This window comes from Octodon degus, unplaced genomic scaffold, assembly GCF_000260255.1.
Source record: "Octodon degus isolate 3935 unplaced genomic scaffold, OctDeg1.0 scaffold00031, whole genome shotgun sequence".
NCBI classification, from domain to species: domain Eukaryota; kingdom Metazoa; phylum Chordata; class Mammalia; order Rodentia; family Octodontidae; genus Octodon; species Octodon degus.
Window position 1 is genome coordinate 11,671,917 of NW_004524607.1, and position 17,671 is coordinate 11,689,587.

The following is a 17,671-nucleotide window of genomic DNA, read 5'->3' on the forward strand; positions in this document are numbered from 1 at the left end:
CCTGAGTTCAATCCCTAGTGCCGGGAAAAACACAACAAAAAAACAAAACACAAATGTGAAATAGAAGCAATTTTGGAATAATCCAGGATGATCTCAAAAGAAACAAAAAAACACAAAAGATATTTTAACTAGAAACAGGGACCTTAAATGTAGTATACAAGACTATTCACGCTATTTATTTTTATTTATTTATTTATTTTTTTGTGGAACCAGGGATTGAACTCAGGACCCTACACTTGTCAGATAAGTGCTTATTCTACTGAGCTATCTCCCTGGCCCTCACACAATTTATTTAGAGGAAGAACACTTTTATCTGTTTCACCAGAGTAGCTGGTGATTTTTGTTGTTTGTTTTGAAAAGAAACTTGAGGTCTGTGACTTTACATGTTTGCAAAAATTTTGCCCCCCCCCTTTGTCTTTTGATGCTTTCAGTGGCTTAGACTTTAGCCTAGTGAGAATTTAACTATCCCCTCTACCGTAATGGCAAAATTAGCGGTTATTAGGATTGTACGAGTGCATTTTCATTTGGTTGAGAGTGGTCCTGGGGTCCTCCCTCTTTTTAGGTCTTGCTTAGGATCTGGTCACTAGGGCAGACTTTGGGTTGACAATTATTGTTAGTCCTTGGGAGTGGAAGAATCTTATTTTTATATTCCTGGCAAGCTGGTTGGAAAGTTTGTAGATGAGTTACATGTTGAAAGATAGGAGGTTTTAGTGTGAGTGAGGTCAGATGTCAAAAAGGGCCTCCCATAAAGTACCTCAAATGGGCTGAGATTAAGTTTGGCCTTGGGTTGTCCAGAATCTTATTAATGCAGCTGGATAAAGATCTATCTGCTTATGGTGGGTTTTTGACACAGCTTGGCTAAGGATTATCTGAGAGTCTGATTGGCCCTGTCAACCTTTTTGCTGATTGGGATCTTCATGTAGTGTGGACATGTTTACTTCTCAGTACCTTGACAATTCCTTGTGTAAATGGGACATGAAAGCAGGTCCATTCTCACTCTGGATAGATCTAGGAAGCCTAAATCCAACGATTATTTCTTTTTTTTTTTTTTTTTTGGTATTTTTAGTATAGGGTTTACAGGGTCTTGTTACATAGATCAGACTTGTAATCCTCGTGTCTTCAGCCTCCCAAGTGCTGGGATTATAGGTAGGTGCACACCACCATGCCTAGTCAATTCACTGTCTCAGCACGTCCTGTGGGCGGGGCTGGCATGACACCGGGGATCAAACCCCAGTCCCTGCGCTGTGCCTAAGCAGGTGCTTTAGTCTGCTGAGCTATCTGGCCTGCCCTATCCAAGGATTATTTGTTGAAGGAGAACTTTTGCTACCTCTAGAGCCTATTCTAACCTGATAGGGAAGGACCAGTAAGGTGTAATTGCACAGTAGGACATACAAATAGGCATCTGAGACAAGTTTACTTGTCAATCTTTTCCAGGGGAGGACACACACCTTTGTATTGGTTTAGGCAATGAGGGAGGATGAGTCTGTGTGTTTTGGAGGGCACAAACAGGACATGCCTAACAGACCTTGGTTATAACATGATGGACTTCTGGCCCTTTAAAGAGCCTATGTGCCAAAGTGTTAGTGGCATTACACCCTAGGTGGGAGGCGTTGTATAGAGACTTAATGACTTTCCACTGCACTTACTGTGGCAAGAACACACAGATTACCATTGGCCCTTTTGAGTTTTTCCTTAATGATGACCACTTGAAGCTCTTCTGTGGAGTATCTTTGTTTTAAGTCAAGATCTTCGAATGGGACTATGAGTAGAGATGCTCATAAACCAAAATTGTATTGGAGAGCAGCCTGTTTGGCAGTAGAATCTGTCTATGAATGTCCTGGAAGATAGGATCCATGGAGGTTTGATGTCTTGTTTTGAAAATTTACTGTCTTCTTAAGTTAAAGATCTCTAGTCCATGTTTTATTGGAAACCAGTGACTAGTCCATCTGGGTCTTCTATCCAACAAGCAGAACTTGTTTCCCTCACTTGGGCTCTCCAATATGCTTAGGAATATATATAGATAGATAGATAGATAGATAGATAGATAGATAGATAGATAGATATAGATATATAGATAGATATATAGATATATATAATCATCTTTTTTTCTAGATATCTGCATATGCATATACAAATGGAAAAAAGCATATTTAAAGTATATATATATATTCCTAAGCATATTGGAGACCCAGATGGAGGGCTTCTCACTTCGATGATATTATGGGGCTGTGGCATAACCTGACCTGTTAACATCATTGTTTTTGAAATTGCTTCCATAAGTGATCCATATGCAGGCTACTCTATTAATGGCTGACATCTCAGGTCAGCATAGCTGGTGTAACTTTGGGTAATGGTCTGTTTACACTCATGTTTTATCTGTTGGTTGGTTGGAGGAACCTGGCATGGTTTAAAGCATATTAACACTGAAGAGAAACATCTGGATTTTTAATAAGAATGACCAGATACTTAGCATTTTTCCAGTTATCCACAAATGTCCCTTGAGTTCTAGTAGATAATTAACTTCATGTGTAGTTAGAACTAAGTGCTTTGGTCCTGAAGTTACTTTAGGAGCTACCTGGACTAAGAGTGTTGTAGCAGCTATCATTTGCAAGTAGCTAGGCCAATCCTGTGCTACTCTAGCCAACTTCTTGGAAAATCAAGCAATTGGTCACTCCCCCTGCCAATGCTGAGCCAGCAGTCTCATGGCTACTTCTTGTCTATTAGCCACAAAGAAAATAAAGGCTTGATTAGGTCTGGGATTTCTGATGCAAGGGCCTAAGTCAAGGCCTGTTTTAAGGCTTTAAAAGCATTTTTAAGAGCTGACATCCATTGTAAGGGTTCAGTTTATGGTCTTCACATTGCCTCACATAGTGGTTTGGCTATTACTCCAAAATGGGGTATCTATGTGTGGTAGAAGCCTGTCATTGCCAAGAGAGTCCTCTATTGCTCTCTGGATTTTGGGGGAGACAGACAGCAAATTGTCTTTTCCTTGTGGATAATTGTCTTTGTCTTAGAGTTAAAATATATATCAGATATGTCATCTTTTCTTGAAAAATCTGGGCTTTGTTAGGATACCTTATAACATTTTGCTATAAAATTGAGACTCTCACTAAGGTTTTTATCTTTACACCTTGAAAATTATTTTACTCTAACCTTGGTTTCCTCAAGTCTTTTAAGGGGATGAGATAGGCTGGGGTCATTTAGTTCTGATAAACCTTGTAATACAGAAAACCCTTAAGTAATAGTCATATTTACATGAAGAGAGTTGAGGTAATAGAAGAGACAAAAAATATTGACTTTTCTAGTCTTCTTTCTAAATAGAAAAGGTATCTCTACTTTTTCTTTATTTATTTATTTTTTTTATTTATTACATTTATTTATTGTGTGTGTGTGTGTGTGTGTGTGTGTGGCCAGCTCAGCCCACCAGGGGGCGGGGCTGGCTGGCATGTGGTGCTGGAGGATCGAACCGAGGTCCCTGTGCTTTGCCAAGCTTGATTCAAGTAGGTGCTTTAGACCACTGAGCCATCTTTCCAGCCCTCTACTTTTTCTATTGTGCTTCATGAGGAGCCATCAAAAGGACAAAGAAAGGGTTCTGTGATAACAAGACAGCCACATGTAAGAGAAGGAATTGGAATCCTTCTTCACAACAGATACAAAAATTAACTCAAAGTTAATCAAATGTCCACATTGAGGACCTAAAACTGTGAAACTCTTGGAACAAGATATAGGGGTAAATTCTCACAATCTTCATTTTTGCAGTGATTTCTTAGGCTATATGTAACAAAATAAATACATAACCAGGTACATCGAAATTAAAAACATTTGGAACTGAAGATGTAGCTCAGGGATAGAGTGCACGCATGGCATGAGATCAGTGTTTGGCACTACAAAAATTTTTCTTTTACTTACGCACATCAACATTCACCATCAAGGACATGAAAAGATAGCTTTCAGAAAGTTGAAAACAAATTAATCTGAGAAGGTTCTGGTACCCATAATATAAAGAACCAATGCACTCCAACAACTTCTATTAGGTCTATAAATTAATTGAAGGAAAGAAAGCCAACTTCAAAACATTGGACCATCTTTCCTCGATTTGTATCTACTTTGGGGTCCTTTGTGAGTCTTGGTGTTTTCCAGCATAGGTCTTGCAGATGTTGCAAATCTGTTCCTAAGTACCTTACTGGCACTGTAATTTGGATCTTCTCTTTCACTGTTATCTTGTGACTATTGTTTATGGAAATGGAGGCCACTGTGTACTGTCTTAGCTTTATATCCTATTCCCATGCCACATTCTGTGATCATTTGTAAGACATGTACATTTTACTATCATAAGAAAGGGCAGCCAAATAGCTCAGTGAATTAATGCACCTGCTTGGGCAGGCAGGGGCCAGGGGTTCGATTCCCCAGACAGCTATGCCAGCCCCACCCCTGGGGCATGCTGAGATAGCTATTGAGACTGGGCATGGTGGTGACGCGTGCCTTTAATCACAGCACATGTGAGCCTGAAAACAGGAGGATCACTACGAGTCCAATCTGTGTAGTGAGACCCTGTAGTTCCTGTACTAAATACCCCAGTACCACAATAAATTAATTAATTAATTAATTAAAATTTTAAAAAAATATGGCTCACTCACTATTGTGTGGGATAGTATATTGATGTCTGAGACACTAACCTCTCCTTTTCCTTTTTGCTCCATATGAACATTCTCTAGATCACCATCTCAGGCCAAACACTACTATTTCTGCCTCTCTTTTTACCTGTGCATCTGTCGTTCCTCTTGCCTCACAGTGTCACATTACAAGTGTCAGTCTTTGTGGTGACGACACCTGTGTTCTACCTTAAGCCTCAGTTCTCCAGAATCTCCCAGTCTACACATCCAAACTGTCACCTAACAAACAGCTCAAACTCGGCATCCCAGTCAGTAGCTCTGGGAGAAGCTGGGTACTGTCCCCAGGCCTCTGTCTCTCTGCACATCCCACCAATAGGACAGGAAAGGATCCACTCCCCTCTTTTGCCACCTACCTCCTCCAGGCCACAAACATCTCACCCAGTTGCTCCAACAGCTCATGAAGGTCTCCTCATTTGTCTTCTCCCTGTAATTTCTTTTCTGCCTCCTAAAACAGACAGCATGGCGGATGTAAAATGTGGACCAGATCATTGTAAGGTTCATTTTTCTTTGGATTTTCCAGAAGGGAAAATGTTTATAATTATTAACATTTCTCCTAGTTTCTACAACTGTACCATGTGAGTCCTGCACACACATTTTCAGATTGGACAAATAGAAGCTAGACACTTGCATTAATAGGCAGAGACATAGAATAATGGGCTACAGAAGTTACTTATGGTGTTCAAAATCTATATTTCTATTAATTATCATAAAATCATTCTTTTGGCTATATAGTACATTTATACATGATGACATTATCCTACTTACTGATACTCTGATGAAGTTGCACTTCTGTAAACAAACGGACAGTTTGGTTTGATTTGTTTTTTCTGGTACTGGGGAATAACCCCAGGGCCTTCTCATTGACTAACATCCTATCTCTTCTATAATTTTATTTGAAGGCAGGATGTCACTGAGTCATGAGACTGTGCAGGGTAGACTCCAGCTTTTAATTCTGGAATTACAGACATGCATCACCACACAAGTTTCGACACACTTTACTACTCCTCTGTTTAAACACACTTCACTACACTGAGAATTATAAAATAAAAACCACAAAGGACACTGCTCTAGACTTACAGTTTAAATAAGTAAACCTCAGTAAATAAGATAATCCTGTCATTCTTCTCACAGGGGTTGTGTTGTGTGATGTTTTGTTTTGATTGTGATACTGAGGATTGAACCCAGGACCTTGGGCATGTGAGGCAAATGCTCCGCTACTGACTTACATCTAATATCACACTAAAGGGTATGTTCGTAAGAATTCAATTAGTGCTCATCAAGCCTGACTCTTTAAAAATACTCCTTAGCTCCTCCCAAGCATATCTGGTCCTCAGGTCAAATAAAGTTGGTTTTCTAACTCACAGCAAAATGTACAGGGATAGAGTTTACTGCACTTAGTGTTCTTCTTGCAAGCTTCTCCTCAAACCTCCAATGCAACTGTTCCTTATCCTAGGTTCCACCAGATGCTGCATCTCATGTGGCCAGAACTGAAGCTCATCTTCACCTTCAGCATTCTCCAGAACAGTGGGAGTGAATGAGCTTGGAACCACTGTTTCAGACAAGACTCATTGTCCTCAGTTAGACCCAGGTCGATGCTATCGCAAGGCAGAAGGCACACATAGATTCAGCAGAGCAGATTACCCCTGCCTGCAATGTTGTTTTTGGCAGGCAAAGTCAAGACAACACAGGGCTGGTGAGCTGTCAGCTTAGTGACAGGCCAGCACTCACTATACGAGGGATTCCACAACCAGCCCCACGGTTGCCCTAGCTTCTGATTGCACAGTGCAGTTACTAGACGTTTATAGTCTGTCCACTTACCTGCTATGGCAACCTAAAGCCTTCTAATTGCTTATGTGCGGTACAGAGTATTATCAGAAACTAAAAAAGAGGAACCCTGAGATGGAACTAACCTATTCTTAACACATATTCTAGTTTTTTTCTACAATTCACTATAGCAAAACTATCCAAAAAACTAGCTCCATACCAAACCTAGTATCATACCCTAGCATCTCAGCTATGCAGGAGTCTGAGGGAAGATGATTATAAGTTTTATTCCAGCCTGTTCAATGCAGTAAGACTGTGTCTCTAAAAATAAGTAAATAAAAGGAAATCATGCCTGGGTTTCTAGCCCAGTGGCAGAGCAATCATTTGTAGAAAATTCCAGTACTAGAGAAGGGGCATGAGAAAATGCTTTAGTACACTTCAAAAAGGAGAAAATGCTTTAGTACACTTCAGAAAAGAAAGTGTACTAAAATGCTTTAGTATACTCCAGATTCTCAGTGTAAACAGCTGGTATGCTGTTGGCATAACTTCTTAAAAACATATTTTTAAAAAGTATTTTTATACCATTTATTACTGGAAATTCTGTCACTAGGTATATTCTGTGACCTCACACTATAGCATAGCAACAAGGCCCTGAGCATTTCAGCTGTGTGCAGAGCCTTGTAAAACAAGGAGGTGATGACCACAGCCTCCCATGTTCTGAGATCTAAGGCAGGAAGAGACACCTATACAATGTCCTGTTGATCTTGGCCACTAGTGGAGTCCTGGACAATGAGATGGTGAGCAGTTCTCCTGTACCCTCATCAGCTGAGATGTGTGGAGCTCACACACACACACACACACACACACACACACACACACACACACACGGATGGGACATTTTCAGCTACTTACTGAGAGAATCCCTCACCATCACCAGAACTTTCCAGCAACTTGTGAAGGCAAGAAGGAGGTGAGCACAATCTTGTCTTGACCACTTCAGGAGTGTGCAGGCCTCTAAAATAAGTACCTGATTAGAGGGGCCACATGTCCTGTTGTATGCTGAAGGAACCACGTTTAGGTTGTGGCCACAGAAATTTAAGGTTCAGCTCTATATGAACAGAGAAGACTCACATAATGATTTTTTTTTTTTTTTTTTTTTTTGGAACCGAGGATTGAACTCAGGCCCTTGTTCTTGCTGGGGAAGCACTTATTCTACTGAGTCATCTCCCCAACTCCCCACATAATGATTTTTAAAAGATGATAGTAAGTTTATTATAAAAGTACTGTTGTGGGATGTAAGAGATAGGAAAGACCATTGGGGGAAAACAGGAGGTCTTATTTTCAGGTGTATACTGGCTCACCTGATAAATTCAAATTTGCTGAGGAAAGGAGAGAAGAGAGGTTCCAGCCTTTATCCATTTGGTCAAAGGGACTTTTCTTTCACATAAAACATGTGAGCAGGCAGAAGGAAAATATAAACAGTTTGTCAAGCTGTGACCGTTTTGTATCTTGGTGGTTATACTCTCAGAAATAACAGGATACTATAGGAAAAAGATGTTATAAAATTTCACTTACAGGGTCAAGTTAATGCTTTATTTCCCACTTTGATGCTTTCAGTGAATGAGATTATTTTTTCATACCAGATGTCGAACCCAGGACCTCACACTTGCCAGGCAAGCATTTATACTGCTGAGCTATAGCCCCAGCCCCAAGGAGAGTTTTAATAGAAATCATCACTATAATTATCACTTACTTTGTTAATGGGGGACTGGCTCTTTACTGGGCAGAGGAACAAGTACAGCAAAAAGGAAAAGAGACTGGTGTAGTTGTAACTCTATGAAAATCCTCAAGCTTCTGCCATGTGTCAGTGGGTCTGCCTTTGGAATGACAAGAGCAAAGCTGTTGATCCTCAGGCTTCAGCTGTGGGTAGATTTGTCAGCTTCCTGTGTGACTAGAGCAGGGCTGTCACCGTTGACAATGGCTCACTGTCCTGCAGGATCAGCCAGTTCTGTTGGCCTGGATCCTGTCGGCCGTTCCATTTGTCTTGGGCTGTTGGCTTCAGCCAGCTGTGCTGGATCCAAGGCACAGCTCCTACAACTTTCACAGCAATGGGGGTAGACAAAATTACAGTTTGGGGCCCATCCCATAGGGGTCCTAGTAGTGGGATTCCATCTTTTGACTCAAATAGAGTCCCCAGGTATAAAGGGGTGAATTGGGTCTGTTAAATTTATAGGCGTTTTTTCCTGGACCAAACCATGGATACTTTGCATGGCTATTCCCAAAGCCTGCATCTCTCTCCTTAGAGTTCATTTTTCTATTTTGCTGAGATTACTTATAATTTGACTTATAATTAGGGATGGCCAGCCAAACAAGATTTTGTAAGTGGAGTGGAAATCAGCAAGGAGACTCCAGAAAAAACTAGTATTGGAGGTCCCATTCAACACAGATATTCCCCTGGATATTTTTCCAAAACTGAAAACATCATACCATAGCAATATATGTGCACCCATGTTCATAGCAGCGCAATTTGTCCTAGCTAAATATGGAAGCAACCCAAATGCCCATCAACTGAGGAATGGATAAAGAAGATGTGGTATTTTTATACAATGGAGTATTATTCAGCTATAAAAAGGATAAATTTGAGGCTTTTATTGGTAAATGGATGCAACTAGACACCATACTCCTAAGCAAAATAAATAAGACCCACATGTACAAACATTATATTGTCTTGTTAGTGTGAGAACCTAAAAGAGAAAATAAAATCTGAATAGTACAATACATACTGGGAAAAGGGAATGAACCTTGTCAAAAGGAAGGAATAACTGAGCTGAGAAGAAGGACAGGAGAAGGGTGAGGGAAAGGGATACATCTACACATATAAGCAGGATGGTTTGGACCACTGTACTGTGGATTTCTGCTGGTCTGTGGAAAGGAGCAGTTAATGTTTTCTTTTGTCTCTTTTTTTCAATTCTTTTTTCTTTTTCTCTTCTTAATTTCTTATATATTTCTTTTTTCCTCTTCCAATTTTGCATGCGTGTATCTGGTAATATGAACAACTAAGTTGAAGATAACACTATGCATTACAACAAATACTGTGAAATTCACATTATTTTGTTTAGTGAAATTTTGTATCACTTGGAATTTTTTTGTTTTGATACTATTTTGTACTGTCTTTAAAAATTAAAAGTTTTGTAAATGAAATACCCACTTGTTTAGTGGAGTACACCAGACACAGAAGAGCTATAAGCAGGAGTCGATTCCATCTCAATTGTGTTTCTTGACAATACTTTTTTAGCAATTTCTGGAGTGTCTGATTCATGCACTTTACCTTTCTAGAGCTCTGAGGCTGGTAGGCTGTAATTTTTGTTTGATTTTTAACATCCACATGAGCTTTTGAACTATCTCAGCCATGAATGCTGAGTGTCCAGTCCCAAAGCCATCCATATCTTGGGATGATAGCCTTTTTAACAGTACCTTTGTCATTTTTAGTACCTTGTCTGTCCCAGTCAGAAGGCTTTAGCCTACCCTGAGAAGGTCCAAACTAGCATCAATCTATATTAATAGCCTCTCACTGGGACAGCTTGTTGAGGTCCCCAAGCAAGCTTTCACGCAGGGTAGCACCAGCATCTTGAATACCCAGGGGCCTGGCTATCCCTTGCTTTAGATTCTTCAGGTTATGCATTGTTGGCAAGCAGATCCAGCGATGGCAGTGAGCCATGGCACATAGATGTGATGCATTTTTCCCACAGGAGACCCCCTCATAAAACTCAAGGCCATCATTTTGGGTATGGCCAGTCTCCTGTCAGAGAATTTCTATCATTCCCACTTGATGTAAGTCCCAGGCTCTTGGGCAAACCACTTCTTTTTTTTTTGTGGGGGGGGGAGGGGAGAACCGGGGATTGAACTCAGGTCCTTGTGCTTGCCAGGCAAGTGCTTATTCTACTGAGCCATCTCCCCAGCCCCAAACCACTTCTTTTTAATTGAGGTATAGTTCGTGGTCACCATGAGTGGGGCTTTGGGGGTGAAGGGTAGAGCCAAAGCCCCCGTTTTGGGCTGTGGAACTGCCATAGCATCCCATATTGCTTCTCTTGTCTGCTTTTTGGCTTTCTTAAGCCTCTATCAGACCAGTCTATTGATGTCTCCTGCAGTGTACAACAGCTGCTTTCTGGTTAAACAGAGCATAGAGACAAAATGCTTACAAAATCTCCCATAAAATCAACTGGGGCTTTCATCTGGTTTTTGGAACATATCTGAAAAGTTCCACATATTTCAAGCTTTTTTACTTCTTGCCTTCAAGCTTTAAGGATGGATTTTCATTACTTTATTGTTCTCTCAATTCCCACTACAACATTTGAATTCTAGTTTGTTTTAATCTCAAGGAAAAGGCTTTGCTCATATGCTTGGATATTCATGACTACTGCCAGTGTAGCAGCAGATGACAGCAAGCAAAGATAAATCCCCACAAAAAAAACCCCAACTGTGTAGGAGCAAGGAAGCTTTTATTGAAAGCTCGAACTGACTGATGCCCTGACTTTGGGTCAGGACTCCCAAAGTTGTTGGTACCCACCTAAACTTTGCTTTCAGGTTATACGCATACGCTTTTCAGGCTTCCATAGTAACCACATTATTTCATTTTCAAGAATTTTACAAGAATGCCACACAATTGCTACAAAGTCAACATTTCCCAGATATTGTTGACCATCTCTCTATGCTAGGGAATTTTAGTTTAATGCTTATCCTATTCCCCAAGTTCTATTTGTTCCTATTTATGACTCTGGTTTTCTCTAAGTGGGTTTATGGTGCTGGTGGGGGAGTGAGTTTATCTATATTTTAAGTGAACTTAAGTGACCCTCCTTTAAAATAGTCTCTTTTGCCCCACCATAAACACATGGTCCTTTACTCAGCCAAGGGCTGCCTCATTTTCTTCAGTATTGAGTAGCATCAGGAGAAGCTGTTTGTAGTCCGAAACTGTTCACAGTGGACAAACTGGAGTGTAAGGAGGAAGTAGTCCCATTTCCTTAGACTGCTCCTGTAACACTGGTCTTTCTTGAGTCCCCTGTTACTTTGTTTTAATCTCTGTAGGTACTGGTAGAGTGGGTTTTCTTGTTTTCTCATATTGGGCATAGCTGTTGCCAGAAAAGGTTGAAGCCATTCAGACTAACAGTGGCCACATTCACCCATGAGCCAGTGTAGGGAAGTAGTTCTGGATGTGCTAGCTGTTGTCCTCCATTTTCAGTTACCATCAATATATCCTTCCAATTTTCTCCCTATTTATTGTCCTCTCCATAGGCTACCCTATGGAAAAGATAACAGTCAACTTAATAAAGTGTTATCAACCTCTGGGGGCTTAACTTTCCTCCATTTTCTCCACCATTACCTTCCTTAAACTTCTCTAACATACATTCCGATGTGGTGGGTTTTGAGGCTTCTCCTTTCATCTCCACCCAAGTACAGTGAATTTAGTCTTACAACTATTATAAACCTTTTATAACAAACTTGGTTTTGCTGTTAATGTATCCTTTCTTTCTTATCAGATTGTTATTTTGTAAATATGATCAACTGCCAACAGCTCTAAGTAACCTCGAATCAATGTTTTTATCTTAAACCAGCAGATAGCAGAGCAAAGAGCAACCCTGTAATAGCAACTGAGGAATTTGCAGTGCACAAGAAATGCTTTAAAACACCCTAATTAATCAACTCAGATTAGAAACCAAAAATCCACTTATCAATTAGTTAAATTTTGTAATTTGATTTTTCCTATAAAATACCTCCTTAGGCTTGGCAGGGCTTTGGCCAATCAGCCCCAGGCTGGAGTTGCTTCTTGAATTGTTTCACTTAGTACTTGCTTTGAAATGAAAAGCTGCCCCCTGCTTTGTCCCTCTAATCTCAGGAGGGGCAGCTGTCCTAAGTTACTTCTTATATTTTCATTTTGAACCAGCAGGTTTCTAAGGGTCTTTTAGTTTTGGCCTCCCAGCTGAGGCCAAGTTACCTCAGATTTATATACTTCACTTTGCTCACTCATACACAATTATAGATTTTTCTCAAACCCTTTGGACTCATACACTTTATTTCACCTTCCCCTTTTCCAGTTTTTGTGGATTTTTGTTTTTGTTTTTTTTTTCCCATCCAGGTGTCAGATGCTTAAGCTTCTGGCAGGATGGCCTACTTCCACAATTCCCATACTTCCTGCTTGCTCTGGGCCATTCCAGCCTTGCAAGTCCTGCTCCTTGCCACCAGCCTCCCCTCCACATTCCATCTGGAGCTGTACATTTCACCTGACTTAATCCAGATCAGGCCAGCTATGTGGCTTTCACACAGCAGGCCAAATCCCTATGAGCCAATGTTCCTTGCAGGCCATTCTTGCTCAGGAGTGCTGTTGCAGTCAGATTTTAGTCCTGGTCACATTACTAGGTCTTCTCCAGAAGGTGATAGGGTTCCCTTCCATCCTAATGGGACAAGTTTTTTTCCATGGGCCCCTTTACCTACCTCAATCCTGTATTGTACTGTTATTACAGAATCTCCCTGCATCTGCTTGGGTTCTACTCATTAGTTTTTGGAATCAGGAATTGAACTCAGGACCTTGTGCTTACCAGGCAAGTGCTGTGCCACTGAGCTATACCCGTGGCTCTTAGATTCCATTTGTGCTAAAGAGGAGAGGTCTCCAGGTCTCCAGGAGGACCAGTTTCCTCTTCAAGTTTTACCCAGCAGCACCAGGGGGGGTCTCAAGACTCCACAGCATGGCCCCTCTCTGGCCTCAGGCAAAAGAGATAGCAAATCTGTTGTCTCCTGTCCCTTTGTGATTGTCAAAAATGTTGTGAGATTTAAGAGATGGGAGAGACCAATGGGGAAAAATAGGACTTCGCTTTTAGGTATACACGGGCTTAGCTGATAAATCCAACATGGCTGAGCAAAAGATAAAGGACAGGTTCCAGCTTTTACGCATTGAGTCATTGGGGCTGGTCTTTGGCATGGAACTTGTGGGAAGGCAGAAGAACAACAAAGGCAGTTTGTCAAGGTGTGACAGTTTTGTATCTTGGTGGTCCTGCCCAGACATAAAAGAATATGATGAGAACAGGAGGTTTTAAATTTTCACTTTCAGAGATAAAATGTCCTGCTTCAGTACAGTATATATGAGCATAGTCAAATAAACCATCATCACACAACAAGGTAGGAGACAGCACCAAAGATGGAGAATCTTATAGGAGATGGAGCCTTGGGCAGGCCACAGAGAAAATGCCACATCAAACTGTTTCTTAGTTTCTTAGGTACTGTGTTCAGACAAAAGTGACTTGGTGATAACAGCCTGTGTGGCTGGAAGTGGGCATTCCCAGCATTGGATAGAGCCTGGGAATGGTCATTTTTTGGTGTGTGTTAACAGTTATCTGTATACACTCCTTTCTAAGAAGATAACCTCCCTACAAGAGGGCATGCGAGGCTGCTGCCACAATCATGCCAGCCCCTCAGGTCTCAGTGAAACTGGATGACACTCCAGAATGGGAGACAAGCCACTTTGGGAGCAGATTGGATTCAGCTTCATTCAACATTACTACCAGTTATTTGATACCAACAGAACCCAACTAGGCGCAGTTTATATTGAGGCACCATGCCTTACGCGGGAGGGACAGCAGTTCCAGGGGAAATTGTGGAGAAGTTGTCTAGCCTTCCATTCCAGAAAATTCAGCACAGCGTCACAGCACAGGACCATCAGCCTACACCAGGTAGCTGCATCATCAGCATGGTTGTGGGCCAGCTCAAGGCTGATGAAGACCCCATCATGGGGTTCCACCAGATGTTCCATTAAAGAACATAAGAATGGGCTATGTGGAAGGTGACAAAAGCAAGCTCCATGTAGTATCTTGTCTTTTATATTATCCAGATGTGATAAGAGCTTGGGAGAAGTTCTTGAGAGTCATCTGACACCCACCTGAGATCTTGAAATTGACAGATTGCACCCATTACTCCAGCTACACTATGGGATCTTGTAATTGACAGGCCCTGCTATTTCCCCAGCCAGCTTTGCCATGCCCTACCTCATATATTACCCTATGATGAGGATGTGAACCCTATACATGGAGAATGAGAGCAGAGTCTACCACACACATAAGTGCTGACTATCTCAGGCATGTGTGGGCCTTGTAGGAGGATGTGAAGAGAACTGCCATGTCCTGTCCACCTCAACTGTGTGCAAAACCCCTCTATAACAAGTTTTCATCTTCTCAGGTACATGGAGTCCTTGGTCACAGGAGGATGTGGATAGAACTTTCCAGGTCAGGACAGATGAAGCTTCTTGTAGCCCAAAACCATGATGTGAGAAGTATGCCCCTTGTGTGAGCACCTCTAGTAAGTAGAGCCTTCTGGAATGTGGTATGAGCAGAAGACCTAATGTTCAGACCAGGAAATGGTTATGAGTAAGTGAGAAGCCCCCATGTCTCCAATGTGCAGACCATCTTATGCCTATGAGACACTCCACCCTGTGAATGTGAGTGGAGCCTCACCATGTCCTAACCATTTCAGGGATAAATATGAGGCCTCTATAATGTAGATATAGGCATATTACTACTACATCTTAAATATAACAAGTATCTTCCACAGTGTGCATGGAATGTGGTACCCTCTTTTATAGCCAATTCGTGGGTAGTAGAGTTTGCTAGTACATGGATTTGAGCAGAGATCCTGCTGTCCTGACCATCTGAGGTGTATGTATAGTCTTCTAAAGTACAGAAGGTGGTGGGCTTAGTGGTGCATGCCTGTATCCCAACACTCAGGAGCCTGAGACAGGAGGATCACCTCAAATTCAAAGCCATCCTGGGCCCAATAATGAGTTCAGTGCCAGCATAAACAACATAAGGAGACCCTGTCTCAAAAAATATGCAGGAGAAAGCAAAGCCACCCCATAAAAAATGGTTGACCAAATCAGATGTGCAGAATTTTCTAAAATACTAATAGGAGCTGGGGATATAGGACAAGCGCCTGCCCGACAAGTACAAGGTCCTGAGTTTGACTCCTGGTATTGAAAAACAAAAATTTCTTGTTTTACTAAAATACTAATGTGAGGGGAATTCCCATGCCTCATTCCATGGTTGTATACAGAAATCTACATTAACAGGATGAGCAGACATCCCCACAGACACAGTGTCCCGACTAGCTCAGGCAAGCATAGGGCCTTCCACAGTATGGTTGAGCACATGGCTTAATTCTCACTACCTCAGGCATGTGGAGCCTTCCAAAATGAATAATTGAGAAGAATCCCTGTAATCTGACCTTGTCAGCCATATGGAGCTTGGTACAAAAAGGATGTGACTGGAGCGCCTCATGTCCAAATGAAATAACATCTGTGTAGAGTTCTTATGCAATGGTGTGAGCTAAACTTCCCCATGTGTTGCCACTTCAGGAACCTACAAGTATATGATTTGAGAGCAGAAACAACCTAGCATCTCAGGTGGTAAAGCATTTGAAAACCTACATATTAGCATAGGCTCCCTACCCCCATAAATCTTGATAATTTCAGGCATGTGTGGAAACTTCCAAAACATGGATTTAAGCAGGAGTCACCATTTCTGAGAAACTCGGGTATGTCTAGAGTCCTATACAATGTGAATTTGGCTGAGCCTTTGAATGTCTTCACCAAGGCAGGCACATGAGGGCCTCTGTATACTGTGATTAAAAACAGTATCCTTGTGTCCTGATGACCTCAGGCTTTGGTGGATCCCAGGCCTGCATGAACTGACAAATCCAGGTATTCTGGGTGCCCCTAGAACATGAGTGACAGCAGAGCTCCTCATGCACAGCATATCTGATAAGAGAGAGTCCTCTAGAAATTGGATGGAAAAATAGGCATACCAATTCCTGACACACTCAGGTATTTGTAAACCTTCCACAATGGGGCATAAACAGATACATCTCAGATGTATGCTCATAATGCACATTTATAGTGAATGCTTGAAGTTGGAATCTGATTGCAAGAGCTCATTTGGGTGAGTCAGGAATGTAAGCAACCTGTACAAATCTCTACGTGGGCAGTGCCCTCTCCTGTCCAGACAACCTCAGGCAGGGGGTGACAGGAGTAGGGGTGAGGTGAGCCCAGCAAGCTTGTCATCATCTCTCCAAGTACAGAGCCTTAGACAAGGGAAATGTGAACACTTTGCTTGTGCCAGTTCTCCTTGAAATGTCAGCCCACACCAAGGCCAAGCAGAGACCCCACATTTGAAAACTCTTAGGTACCTATGGACACCTCGACCATGTGGCAGGAAAAATACCCCACCATATCCTCAAAATCTCAGGTGATTCTGAGATCTCTATAAAGTGACTTGGAGGAATAGAGGGATTTGTTCTAATAGTGTTTGTAAATAGCATATCATGTCTGCATCTTGTACAACAAATAACCACTAGGAAGGCAATATGCAATGTGTTAATTATTGGAACTGTCCTACCAATTCGATTTGAAACTGTCTCATTGATATTTACTTCTCAATAAAATTATGGAAAAAATAAAAAAATAAAGTGACTTGGGAACCAGCTCTCCCCATGACCCCACTCTATCATGCCTCTCTAACTAGCCTTCTCCCACCTGCATGTGGCCAGAGGAAACCATCTCCACACCACATAGAGTTGCTGTCGAGCATCTACTATGTGAAGGTGGACAGAGGCCTCCACATACAGTGTGACTGGATTTCAGAAGTGCATGTGGAGCCTGTGCAATGTACCTGTGAGCAGGGACACCTCCACAGGTCTGACAAACTCAGGCATTTGTGAACACCTGATCAACACAGAAGTGAAGAGGACCTCTGCAGGTCCTGCCAAGCAGGAATGTGTGGTCCTTTTACAACAGGAAAACACAACCAAGGAAGCTCCATCTCTGTTACCTATGGAGCACAGTCCCACCTGGACATGACAGGAGCCCCACCTACTTCAACCAAGGCCTCTACAATGAGCATAGAAGAGCCGCCAGTATCCTGAATGATTCAGGCATGTAGAGAACCATCTACAAGATGAGTATGTGCATAACAGCCCTTACACCTTCTGTACTCCAACACACACACACACACACACACACACACTGACACAAAGAGATGCACACATCTTGTACTATGGATAACCACTAAGAAGATAAAAATGTACAGTGTATTGATTATCAAAACTGTCCTATTAAGGGGCTGGGGAGATGGCTCAGTGGAATAAGTGCTTCCCTGGCAAGCACAAGGGCCTGAGTTCAATCCCTGGTTCCGCCAAAAAAA

General features: G+C 41.8%; 1 long non-coding RNA gene across 1 annotated transcript in view; it reads left to right on the forward strand.

Moving 5' to 3' along the window:
- Window positions 1-14,771, forward strand: part of LOC111816389 — a 19,659-nt gene extending 4,888 nt beyond the window's left edge. Inside the window, exons 2-3 of the long non-coding RNA XR_002820793.1 lie at window positions 6,127-6,261; window positions 14,658-14,771. This is a non-coding gene — a long non-coding RNA (uncharacterized LOC111816389). The remainder of the gene's footprint in view (window positions 1-6,126; window positions 6,262-14,657) is intronic.
- Window positions 14,772-17,671: the final 2,900 nt, after the last annotated feature.